Below are 8,719 nucleotides of genomic sequence, written 5' to 3' on the forward strand. Positions count from 1 at the left end.
ACCAGGTTCTAGTCAGGTTCTCTTGCCAATTTCTGTAGTCAGGTTCAGTCCAGGATCTTTTGCCTTGTTCCATCTCTAGGTTCTTCTCTAGGTTCTCTGTGTAGGTTCTGTCTTCTAAGTTCTGTCTAAGTTCTGTGTCTTCTGTCTTCTTACATCTGAATTTATACCAGTTGATTCTAATCCTATCAATCTCTATTCCAAAGGGTAGGGTGTTTCTTATCTCCATTCCAGGGAGTAAAGATTATGTAGCTTAAGCATGATTATTCGTAGTTAAAGTGATTAATTACCCATCTGGCACTTAGTGAAGAGGTTTTATTCCCTCCCTAACTTCAGGGGAAAATCCCTACCTGAGGAAACAACCTTTCTCGGAGAGGTGACCTTGGTTAAAACACATAGTGCCAAGAAGGTGACCAAACATATTAAGAACAGTATGCCATATATGCCAGGTCCCTAGAAACAGCAAGGATGGACCGGCTCCCAGCACCAGGTTTTCTCCCTCATTTTTCCAAATGTTGTAAATGTTCAAACAATAGACTGAGATAGAAAATAAATGGGGATTATCTTACTTCCACTAGGGTAGTCAAGAAAAGCCTCTCTGTAGAGAAAATAATTTAGCCAAGAGCTAAAGAAGTTGGGGAAAGAATGTTCCTGGAAAAGGGAACAGCTTGTACCCAGACAGGCTAGAATCTGGTGTCCTGGAGGAACTGAAACAAGTTCCAAGGGGCCAGAGTATATTGAGGAAGGGAGAGAGGGCATAAGATTAGGCTGTAGAGAAGTCAAGTGTTAGATCATGTAGGACTTGTGAGGATTTTATTATAATTGCAAGAAGCTGCAGAAGGCTTTAAGCAGAGGAATGACATTATCTGATTTATCTTTGAGTCCTTCTTGCTGCTATCTAGAATAGGGAATCAGAAGGGGAAAAATAGAAAAAGGGAAACCAGTTAATAAGCTTTTGCAGATATCTGGGCATATAATGATGCTGGCTTAGACTACTGTTTTTCAAACTGTGGGTCAGAACCCATTAGGGTCATACAATCATTTTGGTTATGTGACCAATATTAGTAAAATAGAATTATGTACACTGGAAAATATCAGAGGCCCTTGTATAGTTTCATGACATTTGCTTTCAGGTTTTTTTATGCATAAAAATGTAGATGCGCAAATACTAGATTGCAGTGTGAAGTGGATTTATCACCAAGCATAGTGGTCATAGAAACCACTAAAGTGGTGAGTGGAGGCAGAAAGAAGAAGGATTTCAACCACATAAAAGTATCTTTAAATACTTGAAGATGAAAGAGGTCATCTTGGAAAGGACATAAAGGGAGGTGAGACAGTTCTGTGGTATATTTTATTTCAAGTATTATATCCCTATATTTATACCCCGCTTATTCTTTAAGAATTATTTATAATAACCTATGCAGAGTATAAATATAAGAAGATTGTACCATTAATAATAGAGGAAAATTACAGATAACCAGCCAGTTTTTTAAGGGTACATAAAAAATTGGAACATAACCTGATGGTCACCAGTAGGTATTTCTCTCAACTTTTGGCTAAGCATTTCTTTTCTGGATCATTGATATTCTCTAGGGGAGTTTATAAACAAGTGTGGAATATCTACAAAAAAGTTGCGTTCAGGGGAGGAAATATTGAACTCAGTGTCTATTAAATCTCCATTTCTTCTGAAAGGGAATGTCCCTTGGTCTTCTGAGGTAAGAAGTCTAGCTTTGCTGAACTTTTTCACAATGTAATCTGATCTTTGTGCCATTTAAAGTATAAAGTCACCACCATCAACTAACTGGTCATAAACTTGCATCATCACCACAATGAGTAATGAAAATTATAGTACCTCAGGTCAAATGTCATGTTTATGTTTTATTTTGTCTAATATAGGATATAATGATCTCCCTTAGGAAAGGTTATATTAATCTCTCTATCCATAGCTGCTTGAGCAGCTTAAATTTAAACTGTTATTTGGGATAAGTCTCTAACCTGATGAGAAGTAGGTTTATAATAAATCATCACTGAAATTTAAAACTTGTCTTGGAAAATAAAAGGATAGATGTGCTGGGCAATTAGCAGATGCAGAAACTCTTTAATTATAAATCACACCCTTACCTGAGAAACTTTATGCTCTGCTGATGAGAGGCAGACTCTAATAATACACCTTTTCATTTTACACACACATATGCACACACCCACAATCTCTGAAAATGTTAAGATCCATATGTTCAAACAACCCATTTACAAATTGCTAGATGAGACCAGCAGTAATTCCCTACTCCCTCTGCCATTTAAAGAAAACAAATTTAGTATTCATCATCTTTCTTCCTCCTAGAATCCATTGCATCAGTTGTAAAAGTATGCCTTTCACCTCCTACCATCAGATACTTGTCTTGCTTTGGGGTAGGTGGCAACCAAAGGCTGCAATTGTATTTTAATAGTAAACTCTTAAAGATTTTCAGAGTCAAACAAATGAGTCTCTAATTGTAGAAAATTAACTTCCAATATCAGCTACTTTGGTTGCTATGTGAGATGCCTCACCCATTGCTTCTCAAAACAGACCACCCAAGTAACTAACTGCATATGCTAAATGTCCATACATTTTGATAAAGCCACCCAGAGAGCCACTTCTGACCTGACTAGCTGTGCTGCTGACTACTATAAAAGCCATTCTTGTGCTGCTGGATGAACCAAAGATGTTCAGCAAGCATGGAGCTGAACACGGGGCAAGGGGAGTGGGGAGAGCATCATAATTTTCAATCTGTTTCTTCATTCTCAAACCTCACAATGTTGGACCTTTCTGCAGAACTTTAGTGTGGTTTTATTCAACGAGGAAAAGTCTGGTACAATAAAAGCTTCCGCTTAGCACAGATAAGTCTAACAGACTAATAGTTCTTTGGGTAAGTAGGATTAATTATCAGGAAGCTGTTGATAGTTCATTGCCGACTTATAAAAACCTCGTAAGAATGAGGTCAACTAAAATAATGGGTCCATTTATAAGTTTGGGTCATGTAATACCTTATTAAAGATCACATTATTTCAGCAAAGAAAATATTGCAGAGAGCTCTCCTCTAAAAAGAAAATAGCTTTTTTTGTGTGCTGGAGAGCTTCCAAACCACACCATTGCAAAACCTAAACACTTCAAACCATTGAAAGTTAATGTTTAACTGTCTGGTTCCAGTTATCTGAAAAATCCTTTCACCCTTGGTAATTGATTTTTGTTGAAATCCTGGTGTCATTTGGCTTTTAATCCCAATTATGTTCCTTATGCTGGGTGAACATACTTTCATTGCCCACGGGTTATATTTTTATATCCTACATAATGTAGAGTATATTCTACTTTGCTTTGTGTGATTAGGAGAAGTAATAATCAGCATTTTACTAGAGTTACAGAAAACAGTAAAGTGTAGGGCTGGCCCAAGGCATGATTGTGAAATGCCTGAAATTTTTAAAGCCCTTGTCTCCTAATTTTTTATTTAACTCTTTTGTGTCCTAATCTCTGTGAAATGTTGTTCGGCCAAGAGCTGTGTTGTGGCCCCTCTAAGCATCAGTTTTCTCCTCTGTTGGAGGATAAACTGAGACCATGCAAAATATCAGGTACAACATATGGCCTAATATATAGTGGATGTTCAGAATTGTTAGGTCATCATTCTCATCTTCATCAACCTCTCCTAAGCCTCAGGACTAAGGTATACTTAATACGTATTTACAATAAGATTGCTTGTAAGAATGTTTGCTTTTAATAATTTCTTGGGAAAAACAAACAAACAAACAAAAGACAAACAAAATAATGGTTTATTGAAAACTGGATAGCTTTCCAGACTCAAAAGAACTGTGTCTCTACCTCTGACATTTTAGTTTCCATGGAGGTGGAGGAGAGATGTGGTAGCAGGTTGGGGGAGGCTTTCCTGCCCTGCAGTGATGTGACAGCTGCCTGATAATTAGAGTGACCTTACTGAAAAAAAAGCGGATCATGTAGTCTGACACGGAGCCAGGCAACATGTGGGACCTGATCTCTCACACCACAGCCAGAGAGCCTATGTCCCAGTTTGGTTCCAAAACTACTCCACTGCAAGCCCACCTCTCTCCTGCCATCAACCATTCACTGAAGAGTATGGTTAGTTACTGCATTTTTGAATGCTATAGTGGCTGAGGCAATTATAGGATCTGCGAGATCTGAAGCTTGCAATTATAGGGGCCATCTTTAATAGAAAGAATGCAAAATAATAGATATAAGTGAATATTTAATTAGAATAAGTTAAGAAATCACCATGAAGAATATATTTAATAAGCTGATAAATACCACTATACTATCCATGTTTTTAATTGCCTTTCTGACATACCTTGTACTTTTTTTTTCTCCTACTGTTTTTTTTTTTGGTTGCATATTCTGATTGTTTCCTCCTATATTTCCTAATAGAAGAGAATTTCTTTTTTAAAAAATATATATTTTATTGACTTTTTACAGAGAAGAAGGGAGAGGGATAGAGAATTAGAAACATTGATGAGAGAGAACCATGGATCAGCTGCCTCCTGCACACTCCCTCTGGGTATGTGCCTGCAACTAAGGTTCATGCCCTTGACCAGAATCGAACCTGGGACCCTTCAGTCCGCAGGCCGATGCTCTATCCCTTGAGCCAAACCGATTAGGGCATAAAATATATATTTTTCTTGATTTCAGAGAAGAAGGAGAGGGAGAGAGAGATGGAAACATCAATGATAAGAGAGTATCATTGGTCAGCTACCTCCTGCACACCCCGTACTGGGGATAGAGCCTGCAACCCATGCATGTGCCCTTGACCGGAATCGAACCCGGGACTCTTCAGTCTGCAGGCCGATGCTGAGCCAAACCAGCTAGGGCTAAAATGTTTTTTAAATCTTACAAAAGCCTATGCCTACGTAAATGAGAGTCCCTGAAGATTTAAACTTCTGAGCTTCACAGAAAATCCAACTCTGCCCAGAAAGAAATCAGAGGATAAAAGGGAGAGGATCTACCCTTCCACATTTATGGAGAGAGCTCTTTTATGCAGAAGTACTTGGTAACGTGTAAAGGGGATGGTGGGGCTAAGGGAGAGAGATCAACCAAAGGACTTGTATGCATGCATATAAGCATAACCAATGGATATAGACAGCGGGGGTGAGGGCATGAGTGGGGAAATGGGGGGACAATGGAGGGATAAGAACACATTTGTAATGCCGAAACCGGTTTGGCTCAGTGTATAGAGCGTCGGCCTGCGGACTGAAGGGTCCCAGGTTCGATTCCGGTCAAGGGCATGTACCTGGGTTGCGGGCACATCTCCAGTGGGAGATGGGAGATGTGCAGGAGGCGGCTGATCGATGTTTCTCTCTCATTGATGTTTCTAACTCTCTATCTCTCTCCCTTCCTCTCTGTAAAAAATCAATAAAATATATTAAAAAAAAAAAAAAAAAAAAAAAAAAGAACACATTTGTAATACTTAATCAATACAGGAAAAAAAATGAAATGAGAGCTGAGGAAGTGAAAAAAAAAGAGTTATACATATGTAATGAAATAATATTAGTATTATTATTAAAGTCCATTGTGCCCAAGTGTGAGGCAATATCAGAGGCAGGAAAGGCAAAATCTGGTTCCTTGGGGAATGGAGAAGGCATTTGAGTTGGCCTCTTCCTGAGCCTGCTTCTCTCCTCCCCTTTCTTCAGCCCTGCTCAAGGTGATCTGAAGAAGCAAATTAGAGCTTGGGCAAATTAGTTTGCCTCTCTAAGCCTCAGTTTCTCATGTATAAAATGGCAGTGATAATACTTTCTTACAGAATTGTGGAAAAGATTAAATGGACAGTATACTACTTGGCTCCTCATAGATAATTAATATATTATAGCTATAGTTCTTATTGTCCATATTTTAAGTGATAGCTATCAGGGAAGAATCAGAAGGGGGGTGTTGGATAGCTATGAGTCCAGGGATTCCAGATGGAGAAAACAGCCTGGAAGGTCAAACTCTATAAATGCTAAAATGGATGCTTTCAGTTCCAGCTTTTCCACTTTGCCTCCAGGCCTAGTAGCAACATAGTGAAAGTGACCATGGCAACATCAGAGCCATGGTATTCTATAAACAGAATTTATCAATAACCATGAGGCTTTTAGGAGGCAACAGTAATTCATATCTGACCCAGATCTTCTTCCTGATGTAGGCTCTAACTCTAAAATTGCATGAGATTTGGGAAGCATTTTAGAGTCAGAGAGTTTGATATTTGAATAAGATCGCCAAACTGCCCCTGATAATGGTTGCAAAGAACTGACACTGAGCACCCAGCAGGTAATAGGGGATCTGTAAAGGTTTTTTTGGATTCAGCTAACGTAGTGTATCCTCAGGAGTCCTGGACTCTGCTGCTTGGGCATGGCTCCGACTCTGAGTAGCCTGAGAGGTTAGGCAAGTGAGGCAACAGCACACTGCCATTAGTGATCAGCTCTGAAGTCAGACTATCCGAGGCCCCAAATTCCAGCTCTAGCACTTAACATCTTTACAACCTGAGAAAACTACTTAAATTATCTATGTTCCAGTTTCCTCTTTCTAAAGTGAGGATAATAAAGTACCTCATAGGGTTATAGTGAGTGCTAAAATAAGGATTAAATGAGGTATTTCTAAAGCACTTAGAACAGCGCCTGACAAGTACTCATTTCAAGTGCTCAATAACAGCTAGCTCTAATGCTAAATGGGAAATCTGGTGATGTGCAGCAGGTATTTGGTTTTGTGGATCTGGCACTCAAGAAATACATAGCAATTTAAGATAGATTTTATAGAAAGGCAGCAAAGCAAGTAGAAACCGAGGCAATAAGAGAAATGGCAACAGCAATAGTACCTGTGAATCTAAAAGTGAGTCCTAAAAGAGGACTACCTGCAGTTACAGAAATCAAGATTCCAAAACCAAGAGGCATTCCCAAAATGATAAAACAGACCTGCCCTTCATAGAGTGACATATAACTAAAGAAAACAAAACTATCCTGGCTGGTTTGACTCAGTGGTTAGAGCATCAGCCTGTGGACTAAAGGGTCTCGGGTTTGATTCTGGTCAAGGGCACATACCCTGGTTGCAGGCTTGATCCCCAGGCCCAGTCAGGGCATGTGCAGGAGGCAACCAATCAATGTTTCTCTTTCACATCGACGTTTCTCTCTCTGTCTTATCCCTTCCCTTCCACTCTCTCTAAACATCAATGGAAAAAATATCCTTGGCTGAGGATTAACAACAACAACAAAAATACAAAAGTAAAAAAGGGGCAAGAGGAAAACAACCTATAAAACAGCTTTAAAAAAGATGAAGAGGGCCAGAAGGAAAAAAATAAGCCAAGAGTCAGACAAAAAGGAGGGGAAGAAAGAAATCGAATCAAAAAGGAAAAATTTATTTAAAACAGAGGTTACATCAACCTCTGATTCTGAAGAAGGAGATGATCAAGGTGAAGAGAAAAGGTGGAAGAAACTTTCAGACTGGTCAGAGAAGAAATATGCCCAAAGGCCAACATGAGAAAGAAACAGCAGATAGAAAACACAAGCAAGAGGAGCAAATGGAAACTGGGCAGTGGAATAAAGATGAAGGAAAGAAGCCAGAAGTTAAGAAAATGGAGAAGTGTGAAATATCAATGGGTTCTTGACTTCAAAGGAGACATGCTGAAATAAAAAAATCACTCAAAATTGATAATCTTGATATGAACAGATGCACTGAGGCCTTGGATGAACTTGCTTCACTTCAGGTCATAATGCAACAAGTTTCAGAAACACACAGATAATTACCACACTGAAAAAAAAATACAGAGATCCAAAGTGAGTTAGATTATCATGGAAAAGTCTGCAATGTTGTTTAAAAAGTTTAAGAACATGTTTCTGGTTGGTGTAGGAGATTCTATAATCACACAAGTGCTGAATAAATCTCTTGTCGAACAAAGACAGCATGAGGGAGCAAATAAAACCAAAGATCAAGGGAAGAAAGGGCCAAACAAAAAGCTAGGAAAGGAACAAGCAGGTTCAAAGACTCTAAATGGAGGATCTGAGGTTCAAGACAGTAATCAACCACAACATACAAAAGCAAAGTCAACACCAGCAGCCAGAAAAAGTCATCCAGTGAAGAGAGAGAGAGACTGAAATATCTCTGAAGGATTCTAGGTTGACATATCTGGAATATAAAGAACATTTGAGAAGTTTTTAATGGATTTTATTTGCAATATTTAGGTAGCTGAAAGTTTTAAATTTTTATAAGCATAGGTTTTGATATTTAAAACTTGATTTGAGGGAGAAAATATCTTTATCTTTGTTTAAAAGTAATTAAATATTGCTTACTTGTAAAGAATAGATTTTAGATTTTCTAGTGTACTTTGTGCTATACTTTGTGCATAGGCACAGGTGGAAGGGGATAAGGTGCAAATACACATCTTAACAAGCCACTGTGCCACCTCACTCTCAGTTGTATTTGCTTTGGATTCCTGACCACAAAAGCTTATCAAAGGCCTTGAACTTGCCAAAGTGGATATGGCCCATGACTAGAAGGGGAAGACACTGCCTCCTTGCCTTATAAATATGTTTGCACTTGAGGTCAAGAATAGTTTAAACTTTTTTCTAATATATAAGCATTATATAATCACCTGGCAATCATTATAGATGACATACAATGTGCTAAGCATTATATTGGGGATAATAGAAGACATATTAGAAATAATATTAAGTTTCTATAATCTATCTACACTAATAAAAG

At 38.4% G+C, this 8,719-nt stretch overlaps 1 pseudogene; it reads left to right on the plus strand.

Annotated features, from left to right (window-relative positions):
• Positions 1–6,797: 6,797 nt before the first annotated feature.
• Positions 6,798–8,176, plus strand: LOC102775087 (annotated as a pseudogene).
• The last annotated feature ends 543 nt before the right edge of the window (positions 8,177–8,719 follow it).

Source organism: Myotis davidii, unplaced genomic scaffold (assembly GCF_000327345.1).
Source record: "Myotis davidii unplaced genomic scaffold, ASM32734v1 scaffold185, whole genome shotgun sequence".
NCBI classification, from domain to species: Eukaryota; Metazoa; Chordata; class Mammalia; order Chiroptera; family Vespertilionidae; genus Myotis; species Myotis davidii.